General features: G+C 40.7%; 1 pseudogene; it reads right to left on the bottom strand.

Moving 5' to 3' along the window:
- Positions 1 to 9,083: 9,083 nt before the first annotated feature.
- LOC121017668 (40S ribosomal protein S15a-like) lies at positions 9,084 to 12,282 on the bottom strand (annotated as a pseudogene).
- Positions 12,283 to 15,899: the final 3,617 nt, after the last annotated feature.

Raw genomic sequence — 15,899 nt, 5'->3', positions numbered from 1 at the left:
TGGGACTGTTAAAATATGTGTATCCTTAAGGTCATTTATTTAATATCTGGTGTGTGTGTGTTCTTTTAGCCCTTTCAATCAAGCCTCAGTTGCTTACAAAACTTGAAAAGGTTTAACTTCTTGATAAATTAGCTATTGCCCCTAACTGAACTAATTTGGTGGATATCTGTGTTCAACGGTAACCAAGGAACCGGAATTCTGAAGGTCTCTTTCTTCCTTGTCTTGGCTGCCTTTCTTCCAGAACTAAGCAAAGGATGTAGGTGCTGAAAGCCATCCCTTAATAGAATTTTCTTTTCTTGCCAGTATACTGTTTCTGAATGGCTCATATTCCCCAGGCTCACGGTTATGTCTGTCAACTTTACTTAAATTAGTCTCAGTCTGAACGTCACCTCGAGGTTGTTGAGTCACTACACTAAGGCCCTCAACTCCCTCTTATGCTCTCCCAACCCATAGTTCTCTTTCTTTAAAACCAAATAGCTTAAAACAAAGATGGCTTTAATTCCTCAGTTAATAATCCACCTGTTATTAGCAAGCTGCTGACCACCGTTTTAAAATAGACAAAATTGTTCTTGTTTTAAGGGGTATAAGACAAGGTAGGACAAGCACATAGGCCTGTAGTTCTCAGTCATGGTCCTAAGCAACCTTGACAGTTGCTGTACTGATGTGCAGGTTGATCCAGAGCTAGCTAATCATTCAAAAACATTCACTGAATGTCTGTTACAGCCCAGCTATCGGAAACAAATTGAACTGTGAACAAGACAGTTCTTGCATGCCCTTGAGAAGTTTATAATCTAATGCAGTGGCATTTGAAACTTGGAATCAGAAACATGAGCCTCTCAGAGAGTGCTTATTAGAGGTGTAGAGTCCAGGCTCCACTTTGGTACAGATTATGCCTGTGCGCTGGTTCCCAAGAGATGTAGTTTGTAACAAATTCTAAGCAGTGGTCTGAGAATCACACTGTGAGAAGGGTTTATTTTAGATCAGGAGTTCTCAAACTTAGCATATGTCGGAATCCCTTGGAAAGCTTGTTAAAACAGATGGCTAGGCCCCACCTCCAGAGTTTCTGATTCAGTAAGTTTGGGGTGGGGCCCAAGAGTTTGTATTTCTGGCAAGGGTCAGGTGGTGCCGATTGTGCTAGTTAGGAGACCTCACTTTGAGAACCATGGCCCTAGTGGATGGTTTTCTATGTGGTGCTCTCAGATGAGTGTCTGAAGCATGTGAACCATCATTTGCTATAAGGCATACTTCTGATGCACTTATTGGAAAGCGTGAAGAATATGGTTAGACCCCAAAGGCTGAGAAATAGGTGTTCATATACTTACCTTGAAATTGCAGCAAGTGATAGAACATGAACTGCCCTTCCATGTCATTATATACTCATGTTCATGTTCCCTTTGCCTGGGTTTGTGTCTTGGCATACTTCCTGGTCTTCAGGATGAGCTTAGCCTTTCTACATCCTCCCAGATAGAATTCGATGTGTTTTTTCAACGTGTTGTCATTCCCTCTTTGTACTTATCACATTGATTTGTAATTTAACTGATTATAATATGTATCTCCTTTTAGACTATGAGCTCTCTCTTTCCAGGATTCCAGTTACACTTTCTTAATATACCATATGTGTCTTAACTCGTCTTCTCTATTTTAATATTTTTGACTTTCTATGCTTTATTTTGGATAGTTTCTTCTGACCTATCATTTTCTTCCAGTAAGTCTAATCAGCGGTTAAATGTATCTGTGAACCCATGGAGACCATGTGCTCCACTAACCATGGTTTCCCAATAAATAAGTGAAAGTTAGTAGTCCTTTCTATGGTTACTTTAGTTTTCATCTTTAGCAGAGCTTTGTCTACAAAGTCTGAAATCTAGAGCGTTTTTTTGTTGGTAAGTTTTGTGACAAAATTTATTTGGCAGCAAAACCTGACCTGATGTGAGGCTCTTTGTAGACTTAATTTATTCCACATAGTGAGACTATGCTTACGTTTGCTGTAGTATGTTTGCTTATGAGGTGCTGTCCCAGACCCCATGAGAGTGTTATGTAATACACATCGTGATTACCTAACACCTGAAAAACTGTATTCTGAAACATCTGGCCTTGGGCATTTAAGACAAGGTGTTGTAGCATTTTTGTAAAATGCTGTTAATTCTTCCATTCACTCATCCAGCATTCACTCACTGCCTACTGTATACCAGACCCTGTGATAGGCTCTGATCGTACAAGGTCGTAGACCTTGTGCTCAAAGGGTTCTCCACCCTGTGTGAGAGAAGTAAATGGAGGCAACGCATGTTCCCACAGAACCTTTCCCTATTTATTTACAAAATTGACGTGTCCTGGGGCACCCGGGCGGCTCAGTCAGTTAAGCCTCCAACTTCAGCTCATGTCATGATCTCATGGTTCATGAGTTTGAGCCCCTCATTGGGCCCTGTGCTGTCAGTGCAGAGCCTGCTTCAGATCTTCTGTCTCCCTCTCTCTCTGCCCTTCCCCTGCTCATGCTCTTTCAGAAATAAACATTAAAAACAAAAGACAAAAGAAGTCAAAATTGATCTGTCTTGCTGTTGCTGTTTGCTGATTGAGCATCTATTCTGGCCCTAGCCTACTCCAAGCAATAGCTGTTGCTTGCATTTGTGCCCACTTCCTTTACGGACCCTTTCAGCACTAAATGCAGCATCTCCTTAGGTGTCCTGGTGTTAGCTTGCTTTGTCACTTGTATTATTTTGCAGGAGCTGTGTGACTCTGCCTTGCTCTCAACTTCTCATGTTCTCTCTGCACACACGTCTTATCAGATTCTGTTGAGTGTGCCTTGCAAGTGATCCTGGTGGTAAAGCAGTCCTGGAAGATCTATGGGATGTTCCCTGGCAGGCAAACATTAAAAGGTGACCTCTAAATCACAGACCTTTACCTTGACAGTCTTTTAAAGATACGTGGACTCTTTTTTTTTTTTCAATATTTATTTTTGAGAAAGACCGAGCATGAGCGGGGGAGGGGCAGAGAGCGAGGGAGACACAGAATCCGAAGCAGGCTCCAGGCTCTGAGCTGTCAGCACAAAGCCTGACGCGGGGCTCAAACCCACAAACTGCGTTTATGACATGAACCAAAGTCAGACGCTTAGCTGAGCCACCTAGGTGCCCCCAAATTTAAACTATTTTAAAAACTTATTTGTTTTAGAAGATAGAGAGCAAGCAGGGGAGGGGCAGAGAGAGAGGGAGAGAGCGAGCCCCAAGCTGGCTCCATGCTGACAGCACAGAGCCCAACACAGGGCTTGATCCCACAACTGCGAGATCATGACCTGAGCTGAGATCAAGAGCTGGTCGCTTAACAGACTGAGCCACCCAGGTATCCCTGGAAATAAAAATTTCAACTATACTGACATCCCACTACTCACCCATCAGAAGGGCTTAAAAAAAGAAAAAAAAAGACAATTACAGGTGTTGATGAGGATGTGGAGCAACTAAAACTCCCATAGACTTGCTGGAAGGAGTGAACAAATGGGCAGGAACTACTAAAGCTAAGCATATGCCTACCCCAGAATCTACCAGTTCCACTAATTGGTATTAGTACATATCCCAAGATATGTAAGAGAGATTAGTGCATCTCCCCCTCCAAAATTCATTTACTAAGGATGCTTGTAGGAGTCTTAGGATTTTTCACAGTAGCCCCAAATTGGAGACAATTCAAATGTCCATCACTACAGTAGAATGGATAAATGTGCTGTACTTTCACAATACAATTTTACAGAGCAATCAAAAGAACGAACTACTGCTGTGTTAAACAATGTGAGTGAAGTTCATAGACATAATATTAAGCAAAAGAAGCCAGACAGAAAGGAATATATACTGTGATTATATTTATATACATTTCAAGCACAGCGCCCTATGTTTTCACCCTATGAATAATGGGGAGAGGGGTGGTATATTGAGTTGGGAGAGTCGTGAGCAATCCTGAAGTGCTGGAAATGTTCTCTATCTTGATTTGGGTTATGTGGGTGTATACATATGGAAATTCAATGAACTGTATGAGATTTCTGTCCTTTATGTATGTTACGCTTGAATTAAAAAATATTATGAATTAAAAATATTATGAATTTAAAAAATATCCATTATAATGGACAGAACCACTTACAAGGAGGGATAGACCAGTCCACAGTATAACAAGGTATTTTACATACCTCTCTTAGTGACTGATAGGACAAGTGGGTTTTAGAAATCAGTAAGGATGTAGAATATTTAAATGACATGATCAGCAAATCTGACCCAATGGACACATAGGGAACATGGCACTTAACAACTGAAAAACACACATTCTCTTCAAGCTTACACTGAACATTTACAAAGCTGGCCATATGTGGGTCCATAAAGCAAGTCTCAACAAATTTCAAAGGATTAAAATCATTTAGAGTATGTTGGCCATAGGACAATTAAGGTAGAAATCAGTTAAAAGTGATAATTAGAACACTCCATATGTTTGGAAAGTAAGAACTACACTTTAAAATTTTTTTTTTTCAACGTTTATTTATTTTTGGGACAGAGAGAGACAGCATGAACGGGGGAGGGGCAGAGAGAGAGGGAGCACAGAATCGGAAACAGGCTCCAGGCTCTGAGCCATCAGCCCATAGCCTGACGCGGGGCTCGAACCCACGGACCGCGAGATCGTGACCTGGCTGAAGTCGGACGCTTAACCGACTGCGCCACCCAGGCGCCCCAGAACTACACTTTTAAATAGCCCACAGGTCAAAGAAGAAACCACATGGGTGGGAAAAATTATTTTAAATGGGCAATACTAAAAATACATGTTGAACTTATGAGATACAGCTAATGCTATGCTTGGAGGGAAACGTATACCCTTAAATGCATATAACAGAAAAGAAGAAAGACTGAAATAAGTGAGTTAAGTACCATCTCAAGAAGCTAGAAAGTGAACTTAATCACGTTAGTCTTTACCATTCCTATACCTTTTCAGTGCATGTGTGGAAATGTATTATAATTTCTAATTCACTAGCTCTCACTGGAAACTGAAATCTGTGAGTTCCTTGGGTTCAGGGATGATATCTCATTTTTTATAACCCCAGTGTCTATATTAAGTGCCTGGCATGTGGTTGATACTTGTTTGAACTGAACTGGGTTCATCATCAGTGCCTTTGGGCTTTTAGAAATCCAGAGTCTCAGACTCAAGCACTTGCAAAAGCCAGACAGGTGATGTGATGAGCGAGGCAGACCAGAGAGCACGCGCCCCATCTGGAGGGAGGACCGTGGCTGCTTGGCCCTAGTTGGTTGTCGCTGTGGGAGAATGTTGGCCTGAGAGGACTAGATCTCTCCATTTGTTGTTTATAAGAAGGCAGAAATTCAGATTTTGATGTGAAATCTCCATTTTTAAAGTGTTGGAAACTAATTTAAAAAATTGGGCAAGTGCCAAACCAAACGACATGGCCCTTTGGCTGCCAGTTTTCAACCTCTGTTTTATTTCACACCTTAAGCAGTAGGAATGTGTTTCATGTCTAAATGTCCCAGCCCACAGACTCTTAAGTAGCCTCTTCCATCAAGTGTATTTCTGACTGAACAAAAGGGACATGGCGGCTTCCTAATTGGATTTCTGGGTCATATCTGTAAGAAGTTTGCAGGGTTCTTTAAAGCCTTCTTTGTAGTTGGCTGTTTACCCCAGCTGAATCAGACGTGTATTCATTCCCAAAGATTTTTTTCCCTCCTTTTGTTGTAATATTCTTAATGATGCATTCTGACTTTTTCACTCTGTTTTCTACACATTTGTCACCACTTCTGCTTTTGGATCTTCATGCTGGAAAATCTGAGGCTTACATGGAAGATTGATTTTTAATGCCCCTTGCGTTGTTTTTCAGCTGTAACATTTGCATGCAATTATGACATTTTAAAAATAGGAGACCACGGGGTTTGAAAAAAAAGATTCTTCTGGGCAGATGAGCAAATGGAAAGGCCGGCCTTTAATTTTGTTAACATCCCAATTACATCGTGGTAACCCTTGTGACGATTTCTGTCCCTTGTAATGCAACACCTGGTTTTTGTTCCAGGGACAGGGACCAAGCCTCGCTGACTCAACCCTTGCTCAATCATGAAAGAGTTGGCTGGAAAGCTCTGGTTTTCCACTGACCAGCAGAGGTCACTATTTCAAAGTTGTTAAAGGAGAGATGTCTGCAGTCCACACCACTTCTCATTTGTTTAGGGGGGAGATTTTATTCATAGTACTGGTGGAGATTTATTTTTTTTCTGTATTTTCTAAATGTTCTTTTAAAATTGATTGTTTTAGTATCTTACATTTGAAAGTGCTGATGGCTTGAGTGGGATTCTGTAGATAGATGCTCATAGAGCGATAACTGCTACCATTTATTGAGCACCTGCTGGGTGCTGGACAACAGGTTCCATACTCCATACACATTATCTTTAATAGCCATTTATCTGTCAGGGTTATGTCGTTTACCTCAGTTTTCTAGGAGAGGAGGCTGAGGTGAGAAATGACACGATTTGCCCAAGGACACACAACTAATAGAGATGGGATTCAGATGCATGGAGATCTGTCTTCAAAGCCAGGCTCTTAATTTTCTTGGGAGCTGTACTTCCCACCCCACCCCTCCACTCCCCCCCGCCCCCCGCCCCAGGAAGGAATATTTTATCATCTTGAAGAAATAATCCCCAAGAATGTGTGAGAGGAGTATGTATTTTTGAAGCAAAACCTTAGAAATAGCTTGCTATTTTTCCTTTGCAAATTTCAGCCTGTGATTTTCTTGCAGAATCTAGACTTTACTCCTTGTCTTCTTTGAAACGGAACTGTGATGCTCTGTCAGGCTTTGCTCCTTCTCCTCGTGAAAATGGAACATTGTCTCCAAACATGTCTCAAGCTTAAGACTTATTTAGTTGAATCAAGTTTAGTAAAGAGAATTCTTATTTCAATGTACAAGTCCAATGGAAAACCTCCTAACTTTGGACAGAAGTACTGTTTGTGAATGAAAAGATAAATCCGTTTTAGTGGACTTTTATTTATTTGTGTTTTAAGACATGAATAAGTCACCAGGATCTTCCACAAAGCTAGACAGTTATGAGAGGACAGCTGTGTCCATCAGTGGTCAGTTTGCCCCGCCTCGTTCTCACTGAAGAGGTCATGTGAGAACAGTACGAAAAGCTTTGTATCTTTTGGGCTGCTATAAAAGGACACTGGGTTCTGGAGTCAGCCTTACAAATTGGCCTGGTATACTGAAGTCCATCATTCTTATTTCAAAAATTGTAATGTTTTTGTGGTTGCTATTAACTATGATAATAATAACAATTATTGTTATTATTAGGACAGAAGACCATATTACCCTTTTAGATCTTCTTAAATAATAAGATGGAACTGGCTTATTTTCTTTGTCAGCAAATATTTGACACGTTTTCATACGGATAGCAAGTAGCTCAGAGTAGGCAAACTAAGGCTGTAGTTGGAGGAGATACGCAATGAATATAAACCAACGTCACGTGATGGTGACTATTCTGAAAAGCAAGTAGATAAAGCAAGTAGGTAGTAACTAGCAGAGTGCGTCCATTTTAGGTGGGGAGGTCAGGGAAGGCCTTCCTGGTAAAGTGATGTTTGGCCACATAACTGGGAGAAAAGTCCCAGAAAGCAGGACCCCAATACCAGAGTGCGCTTGATAAGTTCAAGGGATAGCAAAGAGGGCAGAGTGGCTGGGCACAGTGGGGGGTGGCAGAGGTGAGGTCAGCGACGTAGGAGAGGACCAATCCATGTCCGGACTGGTAGGCTACAATAAGGACTTTGCTTTTACTCTGAGTCAGAGGCAACCATTGGAAAGTTCTGAGCAAAGGAGTAACTTGGGCCCACTTATGTTTTTTCAAAATTCAATCTGTTCTGTGGAAAGTAGACTGGGGAGAGGGGGTGGCTGGTAAGAATGAAAGCAGGGAGACTACTTAAGAGGCTACTATATTGTCTGGTTCTGTTTCCTGACAAATACAGTGATGTGCTGAAAGCCAACTAAAGTTTTTATGGGAGAGCAGTTGCCCAGTAATGAGAGTGAGGAAGGGGTATAACTTAGTGGCCTGGTAATTGCGGCAACGTGGCTTTCAGAAACCACCATTAAGGATGAGGGATGCCTTGGGCCACCCAGGGGAAGTTCCAAAGTTGAAAACTGCAACTTCCAAATGCTTGACCTCTCCCTTCCCTTCCATCTCTGTCGCCCCCATCACCCGGGCCTGTCAGGTTAACTTCCTAAATAAAGCTGCATGTAGCCACTTCTGTCCATCCCCACCAACCCTGGCCACCTGAGTCCAGGCTCCGCAGCATTGCTCTTTGGGACTAGGCCTGATGATCCTGACAGCATCTGCACTTGCCTCTTTCTCAGTCCACTTTCTACACAACAGGTAGAATGGTATTTTCAGAACAGGTCTGATTATGTCAGTCTCCAGCCTAAAATTCATCAATTTTGGATCCAGCCCTTTCCCTTCCCTGGCCTCATCTGGGGCCTCCCCTCCCCTCACTCACTGGCTTCCATTCACACTGCCCTTCTTTTGCTGCCTGGAGGGATCTTCGTTCCTCTCATCTCAGGGCTTTTTGCACATGCTCGGCCATCTGCTGGAAAGCTCTTCCTCAGCTCTGAGACCAGCGACTTTGTTTCCTCCAAGATTCCATCTGAATCATCACCTCCTCAGGGAAGCCTTCTGTGACCCTTTAGACTTCATCAAGCCCCCAACACCCCTGCCTACTTCACAGCCTCTCATCACATGGGGCATTTCTCCTTCAGGACCTTATATCTTTGTTCAATTGTATGATTCACGTACGTGCATGGATTTGTATGATTAGTTGAATACTTTCTGTCCACTACCAGTTGGAAGCTCCATGAGTCTCTGGCTCCTTAGAACAGATCCTGGGCATGGTAGGTGCTCAGTCAATATTGTTGGATCAAGATGGATGGGAATGTGCATACACTACTTCTGATGTCTCAGAATGAGTTTCTGGAGGGTCTTCACATCCTTTGGCAACTCCTTAATTCACTCTATTAACTTATGCATCTATTCAACCATAATTCACTGAGTGTGCCTGGACACCAGGCACATACCAGGTGCTCAGTACCAGGGCTAGAGTGGCACATAGAACAATTCCTGCCCCCAAAGAGCTGGGGACACTCAGAAGGCTTTCAGCCAGGAGAGCAACATGGTGGGATTAGTAATTTAGAAAGACCACTCTGGCTGCAGGGAGGAGGTTGGATTGCAGAGGCCAGGCAGGAGACCCAGATGGGAAGCTGGTCCAGTGATACAGACTAGAGATGATGAGGCCTGGTGAAGGCCACAGTGTGGAGATGGAGAGAAGGAGCACTTACAGGAAGTACACGGGAGGTAGGAATTACAGGCCTTGGAGTCTAGATGTGGGTGGAGGGAGAGAAGGAGCCTGGGATAACCCCTAGGATCCCAGCTTGATGGTGCCATCATTCATGTAAGAAAAAACAGGAGGAGAGGAGAAAGGAGAAGGAGGGGGTGGGGAGAAACTTGACTTCTCAAGCCATTTATCAGTTTCTATTTGTAGAGAGAGTTTGATGAGCCTAAGGCGTCATTTAGAAGAGACTCCACTTTTAGGAATAACCAACTTGACTCTGTTTTTAATTTACATACAGTAAAATTCACTGTGTACAGATCTAAGGGCTTTGATAAATGCATAGAGTCGTGTAAACACTGCCACAATCAAGATACAGAACAGTTCTATCGTGGCCCTTCCTCCCCCAAATTGCCTCATTTCTTGTAGTCAGATCTTTTCTAACCCTTAACTCCTGGAAATTGTTGATCTGTTCTTTATAATTTTGCCTTTTCCAGAACGTTACATCAATGGAATCATACAGTATGTAGTTTTTTGAGTCTGGCTTCTTCTTCTTTTTCTTTTTTAAGGTTTATTTATTCATTTTGAGAGTGTGGGGTGGGGAATGAGTGGGGGAGAGGCAGAGAGAGGGAGGAGAGAGAGAGAGAATCCCAAGCAGGCTCCTCACTGTCAGTGCAGAGCCTGATGCAGGGCTGGAACTCATGAACCGTGAGTCTGGATCATGATCTGAGCCAAAATCAAGAGTCAGATTCAACCTACTGAGCCACCCTAGGCACCCTGAGTCTGGCTTCTTTTACTCAGCATGATACATCTGATTCATCCATGTTGTTATGTATGTCAATAGTCAACTTTATGTTACTGCTGAATAGTATTTCATTCTGTGCATTTACCATGGTTTATCTGCTCTGCAGTTGAGGAACATTTGGTTTTCTATTTTTGAGGATTACAAACAATGTTCCTAAAAAATCTTTGTGTACAGGTTTTTGTGTAAACCTAGATTTTCATTTCATACCGGGAAGGAGGTTGCTGGCTTGTATGGGTTGTATGGCAAGTATTATGTTTAACTTTGTAAGAAAATATCAAACTTTTCCAAAGTGGTTGTGCCTTTTTGCATTTCTACCAGCAATTTATGTGAGTTTCACTTGCTTCACATCCTTGCCAGCATTTGATATTTTTAAAATTTTATTTGTAAATTTAAAATTATAACCATTCTAATAGATGTGTAATGGTATTGCAGTGTGTTTATCATTTGCATTCCCTCATGACTAATGATGATGAACATCTTTTTATGTACTTATTTTGCATATTTTCTTTGGTGAAGTATCTGTTCAGATCTTTTGCCCATTTAAAACCGTTGGTTGTTTTCTTTTTCTTAAGTTGTGAGAGTTCTTCAGAAATTCTGAATGCAAGTCATTAGTTGGATATATGATTTGCAAATATTTTCTCCCTGTTTGTGGCTTGTCCTTTCATTCTCTTAATAGTGGCTTTTGAAGAGCAAAAATTTTAATTTTTTATCAAGTCCAATTTAACATTTTTTTTCTTTATGGATTGTGCTTTTGGCATCATATCTAATTACTCTTCACCTAATCTGCAGTCACAAGTATTTTCTTCTCTATTTTCTTCCAGAAGTCGCAACTTTGTATTTTGATCCATTTTGAGTTAATTTTTTATAGTGTGTGATGTATAGGCTGAGGTTTGTTTTTTTGTATATGTATGTTCAGGTGCTCCAGCACTATTTGTTGAAAGACTGTCCTTTCTCCACTCAATTGTTTTGTACTTTTGACAAAATCTCTTCGCCATATGTGGGTTCCATAGAATATGGAATATTCTGTTCCATTAATCTATGTGAATATCTTTTTGCCAGTATCACACTGCCTTGATTTTTTTAAATATAATTTATTGTCACACTGTCTTGATTATTATAGCTTTATAGTGAGTTTTAAAATCAGGTAGTGAGTCCTCCATCTTTGTCTTTTTCATAATTGTGGCCATTCTAATTCCTTTGGCTTTCCAAATAGGTTTTTCAAACCAGCTTGTTGCTTTCTATTAAAAACAACACCACCACCAACAACAAACTCCTGCTGGCATTTTGATTGAAGTTGTGCTGAATTTATAGATTAATCTGGGGAGAATGGACATCTTAATAATATTTAATCTTCCAAATGATGAATAAAGTATACCTCTTTTGTTTACTTAGATCTACTTTGATTTCTTTAATCAGAGTTTTGTAGTTTTCAGCATATATATTCTGCACTTATTTGTTAGATTTATATCTAACTATATCTTTTTAAAAAATTTTTTTTACTGTTTACTTATTTTTGAAGGAGAGAGAGACAGAGCATGAGCCTGTAAGGGGCAGACACACACACACACACACACACACACACACACACACACACACAGAATCTGAAGTATGCTCCAGGCTCTGAGCTGTCAGCACACAGCCCCGATGCAGGGCTTGAACTCACCAACTGAGATCATGATCTGAGCCAAAGCTGGACGCTCAACCGATTTTTTTTTTTTTTTTTTTTTTTTTTTTTGTCCATTGAGGCATTTTATTTGCATGTATGTATTCCATCCCTAGGAAAAAAATCCCAGGATTTTTTCCCCCTCCTGTGTGTTTTCATCTTGTTTCTTCATGGTTCATGATGCCAGCTGAGGTTGTCAGTACAATGAAACCAAGCTGGTGACACGGGAACAGATTATTCTGCCATTTTTCTAGATCTTTAAGTTGTACAGTAAACCTGGGGCTGATCACTCCACACTTGTTTAACCTGCCTGTGAGGTTCACAACAATTTTCCCAGCTCTGTGATCATCAGTGATTTCCAATTTGCCAATGTAACCATGCTCCATCATCACAGTTAGAAACTGGATGGTGACTTTGGAGCATGACCTAATAAGGCCCTGGCGTTTGTCTCTCCTGTCACATTAATGCTCTTGAGAGCATCTGCCAGGATGTTCATGTGTACTATTATGGTGACATCAGAAGATGGGGAAAAGAGAATGGGCAAAATTTAAAAAAAATTTCTAGTGGTTTATTGCTAGTATATATAAACGTGATGGATTTTTCTATATAAACCTTGTATCCTGCAACCTTGATAAACTCATCACTTATTAGCTCTAGGAGGGTTTTTGGGATAGTTTCCATGGGATTTTATACATCGATGATAATGTTGCCTGCCAATAGAGAATATTAGTTCTTACTTTCCAACTTGTGTGTGTCAATTTTTTTTCCCCTTGCCTTACTGCACTTGCTTAGGACCTCCAGTGTGATTGCTGAATAGGAATAGTGAAAGCAGATATCCTTATTTGTTCTTAATCTTAGGGGAAAATCATTCATCTTTTACCACTAAGTATAGTGTAAATGTGTGATGGTAGGTTTTGTTTTTGTAGATGCCCTTTTTCTAGTTAAGAAAGTTCCTTCCTATTCCTACTTTCAGTTGGTTCTTATTCTCCCTAATTATATTTGAGATTTTATCTAGAACATCTTTATTGGTCCTTTATGACTGTGTTCCATATTAGGATTCTTCAGGGGGTTTTCTTTGTTCTAAAAAAGAGCATCTTTGGGACGCCTGGGTGGCTCAGTCAGTTGAGCGTCCAACTCTTGATTTCAGCACAGGTCATGATCCCAAGGTGGTGAGATCGAGCTCCGCGTCAGGCTCCACACAAGCATGGAGCTTACTTGGGATTCTTTCTCTCTTTCCTTCTGCCCCTTTCCCCCATCCATGTGTGCGTGCTCTCTCTCTAATAATAATAATAATAATAAATGATAACAAAGCATCTTCAAGTTAATAAAAGAAGTCTAGAAGTTGTGAAAGAAGTATGTTGGGTATTTCATTTATCATCATCATGACTTTTCATTTTCTGGTGATTTGATCTTTTTCCACCTTCTCATTGAGTCTCCACAGAAGCCCCGGTGAGTCAGGGACTGTCATCTTTATTTGGCAGATGCAGTGTCAAGGAACCAGGGATGGTGACTTGGTCAGGTCCCTCAGCTTAATAGCACCAGAGCTACAACCACTAAAGAAGTCATTCTATGGACTGTCCTCAATGAAAGCCCCAAAGTGCAGTGAAGGAAACCCAAGCTTTGTACTCAGGCACACAATCTTTAATTTTAATTAAGTCAAAAATTTTTATTGCAGTAAAATTCATGTAACATAAAATTAACTACTTAAAAGTGAGTAATTCAGTGGCATTTAGTACATTCACAGTGCTGTGCAACCATCATCTTTACCTAATTCCAAAAATTTTTCCTTAGCCTAAAAGAAAACCTGTAGCCATTAAGCAGATAATCCCCATTAGCCCCTGGCTACCACCAATCTGCTTTCTGTCTCTACGGATTTACCTATTAAGAATATATTGTACAGGGGGCGCCTGGGTGGTTCAGTCAGTTAAGCGTCCAACCTCGGCTCAGGTCATGATCTTGCAGTCCATGAGTTCGAGTCTTGTATTGGGCTATGGGCTGACAGCTCAGAGCCTGGAGCCTGCTTCAGATTCTGTGTCTCCCTCTCTCTCTGCCTCTCCCCCACTCACATTCTGTCTCTCAAAAATGAATAAATGTTAAAAAAAAAAAAGTATGTCATATGGGGCACCTGGGTGGCTCAGTCAGTTGAGTGTCCGACTTTGGCTCAGGTCACCATCTCACAGTTCATGAGTTTGAGCCTGGCATTGGATCTGTTGGCCGTCAGCACAGAGCCCACCTCAGATCTTTTGTCCCCCTCTCTCTCTGCCCCTCCCTCATTCACGGCCAGTCTCTCTCTCTTTCTCTCTGTCAAAAATAAATAAACATTAAAAAAAAAGATATATAAGTGGAATCCTTTTGTGTCTTGAGGTTCATCCAGGTTGTAACATGTAACAGTACTTCATTCCTTTTTAAGGCTGAATAGTATGCCATTTGTGTGTGTGTGTGTGTGTGTGTGTGTGTGTGTGTGTGTGTGTGTGTACAGTTTGTTCATTCATCCTGGTGAACATTTGGATTGTTTCCACAGCAGTGTTCTTTTGGGTAGATAGTTAGGAGTGGAATTGCTGGGTCATATGGTAATTCTATGTTAAAATTTTTGAGGAACCATCAAACTATTTTCCACAGTGGCTGAACCATTTTACATTCCTACTAGAAATATATGAAGTTTCCAATTTCTCTACATCCTCACCAACACTTGTTTTTTTTTAATTATAGCCATCCTAGTGGGTGTGAAGTGATACCTCATTGTAGTTTTGATTTGCATTTCCCTAATGACTAATAAGGGTGAGCATCTTTTCATGTACTTGTTGACCATTTGTACATCTTCTTTGGAGAAATGTCTGTTCAAGTCCTTTGCCCGTGTTTTAACTGGATTGTCTTTTTGCTCTTGGGTTATATGAGTTCTTTATATACTCTGGATACCAAACACTTATCAAATGTATGATTTGCAAATATTTTCTCCCATTCTGTATGTTGTCTTTTCACTATCTTCATAATGTCCCTTTGATGCACAAAAGCTTTTAATTGTGTTGAAGTCCTTTTTTTCTTTTTTAAATTTTGTTGCTTCTGTTTTTGGTTTCACATCTAAGAATCTATTGCCAAATCCAAGGTCACAAAGATTACCCCTACATTTTCTTCTAAGCATTTTATGGTTTTTAGCTCTTGCATTTAGGAACATTTGAGTTACTTTTTGTAGATGGTACGAGATGGGGATTCAACTCATTCTTTTGCATGTGGATATCCAGTTGTCCCAGGACCATTTGTTGAAGAGACTATGTTTTTCTCAAATGATTCGTCTTGGGACTCTTGACTGAGAACTTTAGTAAATCACTTAATTTGGAACTACCTACAAAATGGGAAAGAGAATCTCTCTCTCAGAGTTTTCAGGATAAAATGAGATCACATATGAAGAGTGTCAGCCATACTATCTGGCACATAGTAGGTTCCCCAGTGAATGTTAATTCTTCTCTTGCTGCAAGAAATAGAGGCAGGGTAAGCAGTGTAGCATTCATCACCTCTATTCCTTCTCCTTTTGCATATCTCCAGGACACAGGAGACCCTTAGATACACAGAAATGTCTATTTTTGCCTCAACCATTTGCTGAGTATATTCTTAAGACCGTGGACAAAGATGGAGAGTGGGGAAGTCATGATAGGTTGAAGAAGCACTTAGCTAGAAATGCAGTTAAGCTAATGGAGTAGTGGTCAGTCTTTAATAATTCAATCAGCATTCCATAAACATTAATCTAGTACTGACTTTGTGCTAGAATCTGTTCTAGGTTCTGGAGTTACAAAGGCAAAAGGCTGCCCCTGCTCTCAGAGAGGTCTCACTCTAGATGAAGAGAGAGGCTGTTAAATAGGTAGTTTTAAAACAGTATAAGTTCTGAGATGGAATGAAGTAGAGATTTCTGTAAGAGTGTATGGGAAGAAAATAATTGTAGCCAGAGGATTCCAACAAGGCTTCTGGTAAAAGTGACACTTGAGCTGTGTATCAAACAATTCACAGGAAGGAGTATGAAGAAGGACAGGAGGGAAAAATGTTAGCATAGTAAGCATCATATACAAAACCATAAAGACATGAGTATATGTTCTGGGTTCTAGGTGATGAAAAATATTCTAGGGT

The sequence above is a fragment of the Herpailurus yagouaroundi genome, unplaced genomic scaffold (assembly GCF_014898765.1).
Source record: "Herpailurus yagouaroundi ecotype Mexico unplaced genomic scaffold, PumYag 77, whole genome shotgun sequence".
NCBI lineage: Eukaryota > Metazoa > Chordata > Mammalia > Carnivora > Felidae > Herpailurus > Herpailurus yagouaroundi.
This window is presented reverse-complemented; position numbering and strand designations above follow the sequence as displayed.